Consider the following 18,081-nt stretch of genomic DNA (forward strand, 5'->3'; position numbering starts at 1 on the left):
GCCGAAGGCAGACGCTTAACGACTGAGCCACCCGGGGCGCCCCAGAAATATAAGTTTTAAAAATAAGTTTTTCTTTTCTGTTTTCATAAAGTTAAGAACTACGATGCAACAGTGGTACATACACACCAGAAGAGTTTAAATGAAAAAGACAGATGATACCAAGTGTTGGCACGGACATGGACCAGTTGGAGCCCTTTCTCTTTGTGGATGGTGTGCAAACTGATATAAACCACTATTTGACATGTATACTAAAGCTAACAATCCCATGGTCCTGGGGATATACTCAGCAATGTCTACCAAAAGACAGGTATAAGAATGCTCAGGGAAGTATTACTCAAAATAGCCCCAAATTGGACATAACCCCAATGTCCATAAGCATTAAGATGAGAAAATAAATGGGAGTATATTTATATAATAATATACTATACAGCAATGAGAATGAATGAATTATAACTATATGTAATATCTTATAAGCTAAATGCTGAATGAAAGAAGCAAGGTATAGAACATGCACTATGACCCCATCTATAAAAGTTTAACAATAAATCAATGTTCTAAATCACCATAAGCACTACTCTAGGAGATACTGTCTAGAAGGCTGAAGTCGATTTCTGGGGCTCTAGTAATATGTTCCTTGATTTGGGTGCTGGATACACAAGAATTCTCATTTTGTGTAAAAAAAAAAAAAAAGATTGAATTGTACAGTTAAGATTTGAATATTTCATTGTATGCATGTATTTTCAACCCAAATAAAACACTTACATTATTAAACTCCTTCTGCTCTTTTTCTTAATATGTATACAACAAACAAATTTTCATTGAACCATGTATAAATAAAAGATCCACACTGGTATTTTTAACGTGGGCTAAATGGTTTTGTCATCACTAAATGAGTAATTTAGGATCCTGGTTTGATATAAAAACTTACTCCCTGCAGCCTTTACTTTGCATGCAAAATATATGGTTTCTTAATGAAATAAGAATTTTTCTAACAAAGACTTTTTGAGCTTCTTATTATGAAATTTTAATAAATCACTAATCACATTTTCCTTCTAAATGTACAAGTAATGGATAAAACTTTTCAAGGATCCCTACAGAGGTTTCTTGACTTGAAAAATTGCTTGCATTTCAACTAGGAGAAGGGAATAAAACACACACCAAAAAAAAAGAGGCACATTTTTTGTTAGAGAAGTAATAGACCCACCATCTGTGCTTATTTCTTCTAAACAGGTCTGGTAATAGATGACAGCGCTTTAATAGGAATACTCACTCCCCAAGTACAACTTGCTTTTCATTAGTATGGAAAAAAGGCAAGCACTGATATATTTACATTCTACAAAGATGTTTTAAAATGATGATTAACAAGATTCCAATTCTCTTTGTGTTCAACATATGAAATATTAAAAAGAAGTGCTAATAAATCTACACACAGTATGTCATTAGGAAGTCATTTCTCCTGACTTTACCAACATTTCTTATTGGAAACTCATGTCATGCCCTACTAGTTGATATTAATTTCACTTTATTTAGAATGCAGTAGAATTTGTTTCAGATTCACATCAAAAGTATGGTATTTTGATGCACAGACAATTTCAGATAGAAAAAAATATCTGGGGGCGCCTGGGTGGCTCAGTTGGTTAAGCGATTGCCTTCAGCTCAGGTCATGATCCTGGAGTCCCTGGATCGAGTCCCGCAACGGGCTCCCTGCTCTGACCCTCCCCCCTCTCGTGTGCTCTCTCTCTCTCTCATTCTCTCTGTCTCAAATAAATAAATAAAATCTTTAAAAAAAAAAATCTGGAATCTGACCCTGGAATTTATTACAAAACCCTTAAAGTGGTCTGTCTTAGAAGCTTTTGATAACTTCACTGGGACGGATATAAGAACTTCAAAATTAATACGAAATGAGGAAAACATCTGATCAGAGGCTTTCTCTTTTTTACCATCATTACCATCTTTGTTAGAAGTTAAAGAGTGAGAACGGGGACCACGTTGGTGCTGGTGGTGATGGTAATAGTAACAGTAATACTAATGAATGGTTTGTTTGTTTGTTTGTTTGCCTATTATTTTTTTGTATGACTTGGCTAGGTGCCTGTATATTAAAATTCCTTGAATTTCCAGAGTTTTGGGTCTCCTAAATTCTAAAAGGCAAAACACTGGAGTGTCTTTGGCTCTGGCAAATATGTTGCCATCTTGGGTAAAAAGGTCTGGGAAGAACACTGTATGTATTCATCAACAAACCTCTTCTTCAACAACAAATTTTCCTTCAAGCCATTTCTGGGTCTCCCTTCCTAGCTCTGGCAGCAAACGTGAAAGTAAGTACCACAGGTATTTCTGTGTGTAAATTTGCCCCAAACATTTGGGTGACACTGGATACCACTACTGAGTGTGGCTCTGTGTACATGCAACTTCTATACAGCACTTCTCTTCTACAGCGAAGGTCTTAATCTTTGAAATCTCAGAACCAAAAGAAGTCATATGATTGGTTTTATGTGCCAGGTTTATGCGGATAAGCTTTCATGGTAGGTAAGAGGCTTACAGGGGATTTAAAGAATGGAGACATCTGTAGAATCAATTCAGAATGATTAAACCTTTTGCGATTGCACTATCTACACTTCAATTGTGGACTCTTAAACTATTTTTAAGTTAATCTCCACTATTTATTTGGCTTTATAATTATAGATAAATAATGCCTAAATTTGAGATCTAGGTTTCTGAACTTAAATAATGAAGTCAAAATAAAGAGAAGTAATAGAGACCTTGTTACAGTGTTTATTATTATTTATAGATAACTAATTTCCTGCTGCAGGTATTGTATTTGTGATATCTTATGGATAACACTCATTAACATTATTTTAATAAGGCAAGGTCATTCTTCGTTTAGTAGCCAACAGAGAATGTTTAGATCCCTACAATAAATAAAATATGAACATGTTCAGAAAGAGTTAAAAAACAGGACCTAATTAAAGATAGGCTATTAATCAATCTTCACCCTAACTCTTTGATTGGCAAGGTATGTATTGGTGCTTGTCAGTTTAGCCAGGTGAATCAGAAATAATCTGTTTCAAGATATTTTGTAAGATAAGCAGCTGGGTGAACCTGAAAAATGATATTTCCACATGAAAAACTAGTGACTATAAAAATCAGTGGTGTTTAGGAGGCTCTCATTTCAACAAACGTTGACTACCTAATAAAAATTGCATTAAAAGTAAACTTACCCCTATGTAAAAAAAATAGTACATTCCTTAAATTATTTCATTTCTCCTAACCCTTCCTTAATCTTACCAAGAAACAATAAATACCTTAAGTATAGCGAAAGCTCTGTTTTTATAGTTTTAAGTTTTTGAATTAAAAATTCAAAGCAGGGGCACCTGGGCGGTTCAGTGGGCTAAGCACCTGACTTTTTTTTGTTAAGATTTTACTTTTTTATTTGAGAGAGAGATCGAGAGAGGAAGAGGGAGATATCAGAGCAGGGGGGAAGGGCAGAGGGAGCAGACTCCCTGCTGAGCAAGGTGCCCAATGCGGGGCTCAATCCCAGGACCCTGAAATCATGACTGAGCAGAAGGCAGACACTTAACCGACTAAGCCACCCAGGAGCCCTAAGCATCTGACTTTTGATCTCAGCTCAGGTCTTGATCTCAGGGTTATGAGTTCAAGCCCCATGACGGGCTCCACACTGGTCATGGAGTCTACTTAAAAAATAAACAAAATAAAATAAATTAAAAATTAAAATTCAAAGCAAATAATAATAATGGTTTGTTTTATAAATAATTACTCTCATTTTCTTCAAAGTAACTGTCGAATTTAAAATGAACAGTTCTGCGGCGTCTGGGTGGCTCAGTCAGTTAAGAGTCTGCCTTTGGGTCAGGTCATGATCTCAGGGTCCTAGGATTGAGCCCCGCATTGGGCTCTCTGCTCAGCAGGAGTCTGCTTCTCCCTCTTCCTTTGCCCCTCCCCACCGCTCATGTGGTCAGGCTTGCTCTCTCTCTCTGCTCTCTCTCTCTTTCAAATGAATAAATAAAATCTCTAAAATAAAATAAAATGATCAGTTCTAGCTATCATCAATTGCACATACTGTTATATGAGTTATGAAATGCTATACTAACATCTATTTTCCAAGCACACATTCAAAATTAAATTCTTCTTAGTAAGATATGGGCTCTCTTTCATGGATTTATGATAATTGATAATTATCATTTTGCACTGATTTTCTGTCTCACTTCACTATTTGATATCATTATATGAAAGTAAAATATTATTTAAGGGATAACTATTTCTGAATACTAATAAATACTATTTGGATCCAAAAAGCACTCAAAATTATTTGGGGTATAACTTTCATTTAACAACCTTTGATTAGACATTACCAAATCCTAAAGGTTCCCAGCATCTTAGACAGTTTTGTTTTATATGTAATTGATGACAACATTAATTAAATTGCAAATATAAAACTACCAACTGCATCATAAATACTTTAAAATTAGGCTCAAGGTACAATAATTCTAAGACTACCAACATACCATCCAAATGAAACTGCTAGGTAATTCTTACCAATAGGTAGCATAATAAAATCAGAGAGAAAGAACCTCTGAATTTCAGAGTGTACTGGTTTCCTAGGGCCACCATCTTCAACCCACTACACAGAGTAATGTAAAGAAATTGGAAGCCACTTGTGTGATACCAAATTTCCCCTTGAACATCAAATAATCAATAGACTTTACATATAAACCTCTTTCCTTGAAGTCATGATCCATTTTCCTCTAGGGAAATTTTATTTACTATAAAATAATATTTCTATTTCACAAACACATCTCTTAATTATAGCTTGGGTTTTCTCATCGTAACTCAGTCGCCCTTAAGGAAAATATTTTGATCAGCTTTGGAAATTTTCAGTCCATAGTATCTAGCACTTCCTATATTTTAAATGACTTTCATCATACTAGCAAAAGTAAACAATGCTATTGATCATTTCTTGTGTTCTAAATTCATACAAACAGGAAATATATCTTAAAATGTGATTTGTTCTCCTCTAAAGCAGTGGCCCAACCACCTGCTCTGAATGTCAAAGTTCCCTGAAAGCTACCATGGGCTAGTTTATTATGAAGGTGTTGACAGCTGATGCTCTGGGGACCCATATAGGCACAAAGAATAAATTTTAATCACGCTTAATGCTAATGTTGTAACAAGACTGTGACAATATTCAAATGCAACTAATTTCATTAAATTAGCTACACTCATGAAGCTAAACTTGTTGTTTGAATCTATATAAATGCCTCAAAAGAAATATTTAAGCTCTCCTCTTTTCTCTTTATTTTTTGTTGATGCTTAAGAGTGAAAAGATATTTTAACTGAGATCTTCTGTTTTTGGTTTTGGTGGGGTTTTTTTGTTTTTTTTTTTTTTTAGCTCTCATGTCTTATCACTGTAAGACTGTGAGAGTCCTTAGCAAGTTGCTGAATCTAGCACTCTGCTTTCAAAGAGAAATACACACCTGCACCAGGAATATAGTACTTGGCATTCATCTCTTGGCCTGTAGTCTAATAGATTTGTTGTCTGTCTTCAGTGACAGTAACATAAATTTAAAGCTGGGAAGGACCTTAGAAGTCATCTAGTCCAACTGAACCATGTTTTAAAACAAATGAAGAGGTATATTTATTTCATCATTTTGCACCCATGTACTGTATATTTCCAGAAAAGCCTTTGAGACAGCTTAAAATAATAAAAGGCGCACACACTATAAAGCAAGGGCACAATGACAGAATAATGAAGGGAGGCAGATGACAATTATATAAGAAGACCCAGGAAAGAGACACTGCACTGCAGTCTAAAACTCAGCCCTGAGCCTCTTGGTGGTGAAGGTCAAAAGGAAGCTTACGATTCAAATAGGTTTCAATTAGCTAATGAAAGTAGTATCTGCAAATGTCAGCAGCTGGGTATCTCTAAACTCTCAAGCACAGCACTGGAGTCTTTAAGGAACAGACGATGAGCAATACAACCACAACTATCTTCAGCAATTTCAAAAACGTCAAAGGTGTTAAGTACACATGATTCTTTTTTCTATGAATCTTTGTTAAGAGTTACCTGTGTGATGTTATATTTTAGTTCTGAGTAGGCATTTCTACTGGGACTTGGTTATCTGACTTGGTGAAAAATGTAGCCTTGGAGAACTTAGAAGAGCAGGTGGCTAATATTTCCCTGAATTTATTTTTGTTTTTAATTGACATTTATATCACCACTCACAAAGAATATATTCTCTGGATAATGTATTGAAGCACCATTGACAAAGAATCTCAAGGTCAGAGTGACTTGAGATAAATCACAAAGCAGAGGTTTGGTCTGGAGAACTTCACGGCCTCCACTATCCTACATGGCAAATAGGAACAGGACAAGCAATTTACTAACAAATGAAGACCAGTGAGAGGAGAAGGGTAGGTGTAATGATGAGACACATTTTTTTTTTTAAAGATTTTATTTATTTATTTGAGAGAGAGAGAATGAGAGACAGAAAGCATGAGAGGGAGGAGGGTCAGAGGGAGAAGCAAACTCCCTGCCGAGCAGGGAGCCCGATGCGGGACTCGATCCCGGGACTCCAGGATCATGACCTGAGCCGAAGGCAGTCGCTTAACCAACTGAGCCACCCAGGCGCCCCGATGAGACACATTTTAATTGGATAGGCAGTTAAATTTTCTTAATAGATTCATTCATCCTACATCTAATGGGATCATTTTCTTTTTTCCTTCCCTCACTTTTGAAAAAAAAACTGTTTTGTCGTTTTATAAAAGAAATGACTTCATAGATTTAATTTCCAAAGTTTAAAGCAGGCCCATCATCAGTGCTCTGGGAACTGGAGAGTCTTGACATGTGGTCTATGTACTTTTGGAATGGCGATGGGAGCCTGGCAAGGGAGTCAAAAACTGCATTTTGTAGCTCTTATTATGAACACCTCTCTGTCTGCTCTTATCTTAGGCATGATCAAACAAATCACACAGGAATTAGGAAAAGCCAGGCATAATAACAAGAACTAAAAGGATAAAAATGTTTATTTATTTTTATTTGTAACAGCAAAAAGCTGGAGTTCTGGGCCCATGGAAGATATGTGAAGTTTTAAAGATTTGTAAATAGTCATTCTTCACAAAAATAATCCTGTGGTAAATAGTATTTAGAAAGCAATCAGAATTTGAGCATAACACATCAGTTTTAATATCCAGTTTCAATCTCGTCTCCAATTCCAACTTGAGGTTCTGTCTAACCATCCCATTTTGTGGTCTGTTGCATCTCAAAACACAAATTGATAGGTTTCAAATCATAGTTGTTATGAAGAGCAAGAAGGAGAGGAAGGTGGGGAAATAACTGAGCTTTTTGCCCATACCTCATCTTAACTAGACCATAGCTAAAATCCTGCTATCACAAGGTCCCGAGAAAATGATCCACTTGCATAACAGAATTTAATGTGTCCACTTGGATATAGGAGAAAATTTCTTCTCCAGCTATTTCTTGGCAAACTCAGTTGTATTGTGCAGAAAACAGCTAGACTTGGTTCTGTAGACAGAACTGTATGTGCCCAGGGACTTTTAGATTCCTAACAGTTGTGTATACCACAGAAACACATTTGGCTGACTCAGTATATGAAAAATACACATACACAGAATGTAGGACATTTCTCATAGCCTCCGGAGTTCAAATAGAACAGGTATTTCTGGCCCAAATGGCTGAGAGATTACACAGCTTTGGGCAAATCTGGCCAATCCCTCCCTTACTCTCTATACTTCCTTCTTATCCTTTTTCAGTCACTTAAATGATTTCTGCCACACCTCGCATGGTTTCCCACTCCATCCTGCCTGCCTGAAAAGTTCTATCCTTTTAGACCCTTCCCTCAGTCAGGTGCAGTAAACATTAAAAATATTTTTTATTAATGATTAAGGATTTTGAGATCACCCTGGATTATCTGGGTGAGCCCCAAATGCAGTCACCCGCATATCCATAAGTGGCAGCTAGAGGGAGATTTCATTTTTACAGAAGGAAAAGAAGATGACAGTGGGATCACAAGTCAGGGATCAGAGTGATGTTGCCACAAACCTAGAAATGCCAGAAGGTGGAAGAGGCCAGGGCTGGACTCTCCCTTGAGCCATTAGAGGGAGCTTGGCCTGACAATTCGATTTTGGCCCAGGGATAGGAATTTCAGACTTCTGACCTCCAGAACTATTAGAGAATACGTTTTTGTGGTTTTAAGTGTCTCAGTGGTAATTTGTTACAACAGTCACAGGATACTAATACAACCACCAACCAGGGTATCCCTCCTACGTTATTTGCTCTCACTTCAACTAGAGCTTGCTAACACCTAGTTTTCAGGGATGCATGCATCATTACTGTAATTAAGTAATCAATTCACAGTGATATGTTTCAAGTCTGTAACTCCCTTCTCCACTGTAAATTCTTGAGGTCAAGGAGCATGTCTGTCTTAACCATCCTCTAGTTCCTGGGCTTGGCCACTTGTTTGGAATATGAGAACTCAATACATATTTGTTATCTGAGTGAATGTATGACAGATACAAAGGTAAACTAAAAAATCAATTTCAGGCAACAGTTTGTCTTTTCCAGAATTGGTCCTTATAAAAATGTTATGAGTCATGTCTATACATTCCTGAATTTGGTAACAAATGCCATGAATGTGTAAGTTCATTTTAATGCTGATTTGATCCAGCTTCTGGTAGTCTATCATGGAGTCCCATCCAAGTTCCCATTAGTGGAGAGAAAAGAAAGAAATTAGGAAAACAGAACAAACAGTATAAACAACACCGAATGCTAAAACTGACACTCAATATGTAGACTATAAGAACAATTAAGTTAAATCATCCTCTCCATATTTTATTTCATGAGACAGAATTTCCTCCTTATAAAAATCATGTAAGACAGTATTTGGCTCCCCATAGCCTATTCTCTGAGTCACTCCTGCAGCATCCCAGAGGACGTTCCTCTCCTGTCCCAGTCTTGCTTCCTGAGGGGCCGGACACTGGCCACTCCCCCATGACTCATAATGCATAGCCTCCCTTAAGAGACTGCAGTTACAATAAAAGGACAAGATGCATCAGAGGCCTGCCGGGCCTGGGAGTGGGGTTCCCTCAAGAAAAGCCTTGTCAGGGCCGGGGAGGCAGCCGAGCAGAATGGGTGCTAGAAGCAGTTGATAACCTGAGTGATCAGAGCTTAATCACATAGGTTTCCCAGCATCCTTCTCTCCATCTGCTGCTTCCCACCGCACCCCCCACAAGCATGAACTCAGCCTCTTTTTCTTTTCCCTTCCCTTCCCCATGTTACACGTTGCTATTTATTAATACAACGGGATCTGAATGAAGTTTAGGGAACAATGGAGAGAGATTACAATGTAAAACAGGGAACTACCAATAAACAAGTGACCTCCACTATATCAATAGGCTATTTCAATTTAATGTCCAAATAAAATACAGCCCTCCTTTAGAATTCTGGCCCAGAAAGCAATAACATGTATAATCTATAAATAGTGCTCATCCTTGCCACACACCTGTCCCCCACTATATGTGCATGCTGAGCATGATAACATGTCTGGTACCTTGAACCACATAAGATAAAATAGGTATCCACTGTAACCTAGTTACGCTATTCCAATAAAGGCTTGCTGGCCACTGAGAGGGATTGTGTCTATCAATCTGCTCTCCAGTTTAGATCAAAAAGGAGCTCAGCCATCATCTGGAAGGTAAATAAATGAGAAAATGGTTATTACTTTTTGATATCACACCCTAATTTTGGATAAACATCACTACCTTCTAAATAAAGTGAGTGGGGAAAATAAACACACACACATATACACAAATAAAAATCATGCTGTAAAAACGGCGAGGGAACATCATGTTCCTATCATGAAGACTCAGGGGCAAAGAGTATCTCTTAAAAAGATTTGACTAGGGAACCAGAAGAAATATTTAGAAAATTGCTTTAAAGTACTTAGACTAGGAAGAATATGTAGAAAGGCAAGTCATTTATGAAACAGAATGTGGAAGTTACAATGACAAAATGGGAGATGCCTGAGATTAGGAGGCTTAGAAGAAAAATAAATGTAGTAGCAGAATTTCCAACCACAAAGGAATCCAGGGACAAGCAAACTGATACACTGAACAGTTCAAGTGGTAATTGAATCGGAGCCCGGGGCGGGGGTGGGGTGGAAAGAGAGATAAAACAATGACAGAAAAGATGGTAGATGCGAATGCCAGAGACTGGGGTTTCAACTCAAAAATAATTTGTTTACCTCAGAAAGAAACAAGAGCCACTTGATCTAAAACAATAACCATGAACTATGAAGACTAAAATGCTAACCAGATTGTAGAGACAGTGGTGGGAAAACAGTGAAGTGTTATCCATATTTAGACAGAAACTAGTCAAACTCCAGAAATTTAAAAAAAAATCCAACTTACATATAGACAGTAAAACAACAGCAGTAGCAACAACAACAACAACACAGTCCTTTAAAAATAAATTATGTCAGGCTTGCTTTAGACCTTTCTTTTGCCGTATTAACATACCAGAAGACATGGAGCTTTTAAGAGAATAAGAATATGACCAAGAATATTACACCCATCAGGTTGTCTTTCTCAAGGTTGAATGAGAAGTATTCTGTATAAAAAACTGATTTGCTTTTCCAATAATAATTTACTCAAGGACCTATGGGTACATATTAGGGAAAATAGTAAAAACAAAGTCTTCAAAAATTAGGAAGTTATAAATCCAAAATCCTGAGACAATTGACTCAATTAAGCATAGGGCTAATTTTACATATTTTATAATTGTTTGCCACAGTAATATTCCTAAAGTATAATTGCAAGAGAAAATAACATATTGAATTAATATAATTATATTACACATTGCAAGTTACAATATTAGATATTGAGAATTTTTAGGGGCAAAGAGAAGGAAAAGCATTCTACATCCCTTATCTAACACTGTGAGCTCAAGAGATAGCACAAAAAATTCTTTTAGGCTCTATGCAAGGAATCCAGATTTAGACCACAGGTGACCTCTTCGAACATGACCATTCTAGTCTAGTCCATGGCTATCCCCTCATCTGATTATTACAAAAACCTCCTGACTGGTCTCTCCCAGCTTCTGCCATTGATCCCCTTCAACTATTCTTAGCATAAGGACAGAGGGATGTTATTAAAAATAACCCAGATCACGCTACTTCTTTGTTTAAAACCTTTCTAGGGATGCCATCCGAGTTAGAGGAAAAGCCAAAGTCTTTACAGTGGTCTACAAGGCTGTTTCTCCATAATCTGCCTCCTCTCCTTTATGCTTCTGGCATCATCTACTGATGCTCTCTCTTTCCCTCATTATCCTCCAACCACTCTGGTTTCAATGATGATATTCTCAGAATAAGGCCACGTGCTTCTGATTCAGGGTTTTGGTACAAGCTAGGTTCTCTCTGGAATGCTCTTTTCTCAGCAGAGCATGGTCCTCCTCATCTCTTTCAAGTCTCTCCTCAAATGCCTTGCACCTGATATGTAATTGCCATGTCTGGCAGTTTTAAACATGGCCTCAAAATAGGTTGACATCAAGTGATGGATCCCTTGAACCTGAGCATGCTTGTGACTGCTACAACAGACTCCGGCAAGTAATTTTGTGTGACTTCTACTGCTAAACTAAAAGCCCACAGAGCTTCCCCCTGGTTCCCTCAGAACGCTCAATCCATGGGAGCCCAGCTACCGTGTAAGAAGTTCCACTACCTTGATACCAGTATGATAGCAAAGTCATGTGCGACTCTCCAATGAAGAGTGCCTCCCAGCTGAGCCCATCTGTCTAGCCACTCTCACTGATTTACAAGACATAGGAAAAAGCCCCTTGGACCCTCCAGTTTATTTGCCAGTTGAGTAGCACTGAGTAACCCTCACCACATAAAAGAAGAAGAATCGCTCAGATGAATCCTGCCAGAATATTCCTAACCTACAGTATTCACGAGATATAATAAGATGATTGTTGTTTTAAGTTATTAAATTGTGGGGTAGTTTCTTAGTAGCAATAGTAACCATAACACCACCCTATCTCTACTGCCATCAATCTCTACACTCCTTTCTTGATTTATTTTTTTTTGTAGTAACATTTTAAAACAGAACAAGTAATTAACTTGTTTATTTTGTGATGACCTCTATTACAGAGAGATATTTGTATGTTTTATTCACTGATACATAAAAACCTACCTATAAATAGCTATAAATATGTGTTGAATGCTGAATGACTAATATTAAATGGTAATAAGGGTTACATATGTAAGTTTTTAATGTTAAAAAATATAAAGTCAAAAACATATTCCAAGAAGGAGGAAACAAACACACAGAATGCTGTCTACAAAGCATAAATGAGTTCAGAGAAGAAAATACAAACAGTACGGCAAACAGACATAAATTCTACTACTTACTATTAAAAACAGACTTCAGATTGAATTTATAAAAATAAATAAATGAATAAATAATATAAATATATAGTATATATTTATTCTATATATTCTATATAGAATATAAATAAATAAATAAAACTCTATTTTATTTCCAGGAAATGTTAAAATTTTTCCTGGAAGTTTAACAATATAAAATACCTAGATTAATATATAGATTAATATGGAAAACAAAAATAAAAAATTTTGAGTAGCAACATTGATTTCAGGCAAAGTAGAATTTAAGGGGAAAGATTTTACATGGAAAATAATTAAAGTACTTAATGATATAAGGCAAAATAGTCAATGAATATATAGCAATGGTAATCTTTAATCAGTAAGTTGCATATCAAACATTTATAAAGCAAAATGTATTCAAGATACATGAATACGTAATTAAGTTATAATTAGAAGAGATTTAATTGAGGTAGAATTAGTATGGTTCTCAGTTATGACTGATTAAATAGATAAAAGTTTAAAGGATATAATTTTAGCATTATAATATATATTTTTAACACACATATATAAAATTTGTGTACCACAAAAAATATTTTTCTTTCAAGTCTCTCTTGAAAATGAAAATGAGATTATATTTAAGATTATAAAGGAAGTTGCAATATATTTTTAAACATTACCTACTTAAAACTCAAAAAAAACCTAAAAATTAAGGGAAGGTTGAAACAAGACAACCACCACCACCACTCTCATATAATATTTAAAAATAGATATGTTGAGTGCTCGCTTCGGCAGCACATATACTAAAATTGGAACGATACAGAGAAGATTAGCATGGCCCCTGTACAAGGATGACATGCAAATTCATGAAGCATTCCATAATTTTAAGAAGTGGTATATATATACAATGGAATATTATGCAGCCATCAAAAGGAATGAAATCTTGCCATTTGCAACAATGTGGATGGAACTGGAGGGTATTATGCTGAGCGAAATAAGTCAATCAGAGAAAGACATGTATCATATGACCTCACTGATATGAGGAATTCTTAATCTCAGGAAACAAACTGAGGGTAGCTGGAGTGGTGGGGGTGGGAGGGATGGGGTGGCTGGGTGATAGACATTGGGGAGGGTATGTGCTATGGTGAGTGCTGTGAATTGTATAAGACTGTTGAATCACAGACCTGTACCTCTGAAACAAATAATACATTATATGTTAAAAAAAAAGAAGAAGATAGCAGGAGAGGAAGAATGAAGTGGGGGGAACGGAGGGGGAGACGAACCATGAGAGACCATGGACTCTGAGAAACAAACTGAGGGTTCGGGGGGGGGGGGTGGGTTAGCCCGGTGATGGTTATTAAAGAGGGCACATTCTGCATGGAGCACTGGGTGTTATGGGCAAACAATGAATCATGGAACACTACATCAAAATCTAATGATGTAATATATGGTGATTAACATAACATAATAATAAATAAATAAATAAATAAATAAAATGAGATAATCACAAAAAAATAAAAATAAAAATAGGTATGTTGGGATTAGTCCTTTGTTAAAAGAAAGAAACCCAGCCAATTACTAGGGAGATAATCCCATATTTCATTCAAAATGCATAGCTATATTTGGGGTGCCTGGGTGGCTCAGTTGTTGAGCATCTGCCTTTGGCTCAGGTCATGATCCCAGGGTCTTGGGATCAAGCCCCACATCGGGCTCCTTGCTCAGCAGGAAGCCTGCTTCTCCCTCTCCCACTCCCCCTGCTTGTATTGCCTCTCTCCCTGTCTCTCTCCCTGTCAAATAAATAAATAAAATCTTTTAAAAAATGCATAGCTATAAATATTAAGTATTTAACTCAAAAATTTAAAATAGTAAAACAAAATATATATAAGTCAATTATAAGGAATACTAAATTAAATGTTAAATAAAAGGCAATGAATTATAAACAAATAAAGGAGAACTGATAAAGATATGAGTTCATTCTTTATCAACTAACCCATAATATACAAAAATGTGACAAAATGTACAAAAATATACAAAATTATAATACAAATTTTAAAAAATTAAAAATTTGAGTGAAAATCAAATATAGGAAATGTAGAAATTGTTTTAAACACAGTTACTTGTTTCATTTAGATGATCAGGTACTGGATATATGAATCTTATATTAACTTAAAAATGGTAAATCTGGTAAATATATGAATGTTTTTGCAAGAAAATCAAAATATTATTCAAAATAAAATCTCTATTAAAGGCTCAATAACCAGACAGGTGTATTAGTGAGTATCTTTTTTAAAAGTCTGAGTCTAAGCTATAAAATATATATAAAAGCATAGAAAAATAAGTGGTTTCTTTTCCAGTAATTTTACAAAGCAAATATAACTGTGATACCAACTCCTGAAAAAGTTAAAATAAAAAGAATGAAATATTTAAAAAGTATCTCCCATGAACATAGTTAAAATAATCTTTAAAAAAAAAATCACAAAGTGAATTATATACTTACTAAGAAATCATCCACCCTAATAATCTGAGATTCAAATTAAGGCATACAAAGGTGGTTTAATACTAAGAAATGCATATTCATGCAATGTAACATAACAATAAGCCTCTTTATTTACTTTATGTTGTGCATTTACTTAATAAGTATAATGCACATGACTAATAACATTTAATTAAATATTAAAGGATATTTCCTGGGGTGCCTGGGTGGCTTAGTTGGTTAAGAGTCCACCTTCGGCTCAGGTCATGAACCTGGAGTCCTGGGATCGGGCCTCATGTTGGGCTCCCTGCTCTGCAGGGAGTCTGCTTCTTCCTCTGCCCCTCACCCTGCTCATGTTCTCTCTCTCTCTCTCACTCTCTCAAATAAATAAAATCTTTAAAAACAACAATAAATAAACAAATAAATAAATAAATGATATTTCCTTACCATGATTAAAATAACTATCTTAAATAGGCAATTTTATTATTATTTAGTTCTATCCAAAGCCATAAGATGAAGAAACAAGTAAATCTGTATATTAGAAAGGAGAGAATAAATGATCAGTAATAGTTTTAATAACTAATCATCTAATCATGGTAAGTTCTATGTGATCACATATGCTACATGAAAAATACAAAGGAAGTTTGTGCAACTCAACCCCAAAGATAAATCTCTACCTTTATATGAGACAACACGATTATATAGAAAAATTTTAGTCTTCATCATAAAGATTGAATCTAAGTCCCATTTTGGTCTCTCTTTCATATAGGGGAGCAAATTTTGCCATCCTAAAATAAGCCTCTTTGGCATATTGGTAATCTTAAACTGTTTATTCTTTTTTTTTAAAGATTTTATTTATTTATTTGAGAGAGAGAGTGTGTGAGAGAGAGAGAGGGCACAGGAGGGGGTAGGGCCAGAGGGAGAAGCAGACTCCCCACTGAGCAGGGAGTCCGATGCAGGACTCAATCCTGGGACGCCAGGATCATGACCGGAGCCGAAGGTAGCTGATTAACAAACTGAGCCACCCAGGTGCCCTTAAACTGGTTATTCTTAAGAAACTGCAAACACAAGAGAAAAATTGAAAACCAAGTAGATGTTACCCTTTTGAAAGAGACATTTGCATGCATAAGGGAAATCTCCATTTGTACATGCATCTCCTTTGTATCAAGAAGAGGCAGATGTCACAACCTATAAAACTCTTAGCAACGACGAAAGCATGGACTAAATCTGGGTAACAACCTTTAACTGTGCTTTTCCCAGTAACCTCCCACCTGACTTTTATGTTTAGCTGAAGATGGTATTTAAAGTGATGGCTTCTGCCATTTTGGGGAGTTATTCTGTTTTTCTGGGTCTCCCATGTATAAAGAAGGTATACATATTATTAAACTTCTGTTTGATCTTCTTCTAATAATCTGTCTCATGTCAATTTAATTCTCAGACCAGACAAAAGAACCTTAAAATGTAGAGAAACATTTTTCCTCCCAACACTCACAATGTGGATTTGGTCACTCATTAATGATGTAGGAAAGATGTCAGGGTTTGAAGATGATAGCCAAGAAAGAATTCTTGAGACATCTTTGGTGAAAACCGGTGGTTTTATTAAAGCACAGGGACAGGACCCGTGGACAGAATTAGCTGCACTGGGGTCCATGAAGAGTGGTCCATTATGTACTTTCAAGTTTGGAGGGGGTCAGGGATAGCGTGTAAGGCTCCCAGCTAATTTTGGAAACAAGATTTTTAGGATCCTGAAGGGGCTAGCTTTTGTTAGGAAAAGGTCATTTATTACTGTTTAGAAAACTCAGTCATGAGTTTTTCTTCAAATGTATATTGGTGGGTCATATCCTTGGAGAATGACTGCCAACATGTATCTTGGAATTTTTATGTGTTATCAAGGGAATTTTTATATGTTAAAGTAGACTTACAGAATCCCAGGGGGTCAGGCTAAGATGGCCTTTTGCCCTTAGCCAAGTGTCAACATCCAGGCTGCTGAGCTCCTACAGGAATGTCACTCTGCCTGTTTCAAGGACTTGTCAATGAATGGGCTGCAAGTAGTAAAGGAATTTAATAATTTTTCTTGTCTTTGTTTCCCAGATCAATTAACTTCATGAGCCTCAATTACCTTATGTTTTAAGCATCAGTGCTGTGTTCTAATTTTCAGGGTGGCTGTGAGTACCAAGTGTGCATTAAAATAGGTGACTGATGTCAGCCTTCTGTGACCTTCTCAAGTGTCTTCAAGGAGAAACCAGAAACAAGAAGAACTAGAAACCCACTTAAGCAGGGGCATGCAGGCAATATTTTTGAACAATCAGGTAACGATGGAAACATAATGGATGAAGATGACCTAAGGGTCTTTCATATGTTTATGTGGAAATCATTGAACCTTAATTCTTTTTTTTTTAAAAAAAAACCTTAATTCTTACAACCAAACATATTACACCTGGTGACATACAATTACACCTCAGAGAACTGCTTACCCCTTCCCCTTTTTTCCATATAATCTATAAACTAACAAGCTCTACAAGAGTTCTTTCAGAGCAATCTGAAATACTGTCTCTTGTGCTATCGTCCTCAGTAAGACAAGGAAAAAAGCATTTACTAACCTACTCTGAGTTTGGCTTTTTTTTTTTCAGTTGACCTAAGTGAAATTATCCTTGTATATTGCCAATAACAATGCACTTAACAAATATTAGTTAGTATAGTTTTAATCTAAAGGAGGAATACTATTCATTTTTCTATACTTCATTTTCCTCCAATCATAGCCATAAAGGAGATATACATAACTGAAGTAAAAAAGAGAAACTATTGAGAATAATATACTTCTGAAATAAAATTCATTACTCCCTACAAGCACACTATCTACAGAGAGCTCATATGATTATATAAATTGCTTTAAAAGAATCCAAAGCCCCAAATAATTCACTAGTTTAGTTAATTGTATCATGCCAATATCAACTGCGTGGGGTTTTTTTTCGTTTTTTTGTTTTAAAGATTTTTTATTTAATTATTTGACAGAGAGAGACACAGCGAGAGAGGGAACACAAGCAGAGGGAGTGGGGAGAGGGAGAAGCAGGCCTCCCGCGGAGCAGGGAGCCCGATGCGGGGCTGGAGCCCGATGCGGGGCTCGATCCCAGGACCCCAGGATCATGACCTGAGCCGAAGGCAGACGCCCAACGACTGAGCCACCCAGGTGCCCCAACTGCCTGGTTT

At 36.3% G+C, this 18,081-nt stretch overlaps 1 protein-coding gene and 1 non-coding gene across 2 annotated transcripts in view; one reads left to right on the forward strand and one right to left on the reverse strand.

Annotated features, from left to right (window-relative positions):
* The window catches only part of LOC123839265 (glypican-5), a 177,007-nt gene that overhangs the window by 25,727 nt on the left and 133,199 nt on the right, over nucleotides 1-18,081 (reverse strand). The window lies entirely within an intron of this gene.
* LOC123839979 (U6 spliceosomal RNA) lies at nucleotides 13,181-13,287 on the forward strand. Its single transcript, XR_006789815.1, has one exon. It is a non-coding gene; the product is annotated as a U6 spliceosomal RNA (small nuclear RNA).

Source organism: Mirounga angustirostris, unplaced genomic scaffold, assembly GCF_029215605.1.
Source record: "Mirounga angustirostris isolate CCGP_5_RB_7025 unplaced genomic scaffold, mMirAng1.0.hap1 SCAF_3, whole genome shotgun sequence".
NCBI lineage: Eukaryota > Metazoa > Chordata > Mammalia > Carnivora > Phocidae > Mirounga > Mirounga angustirostris.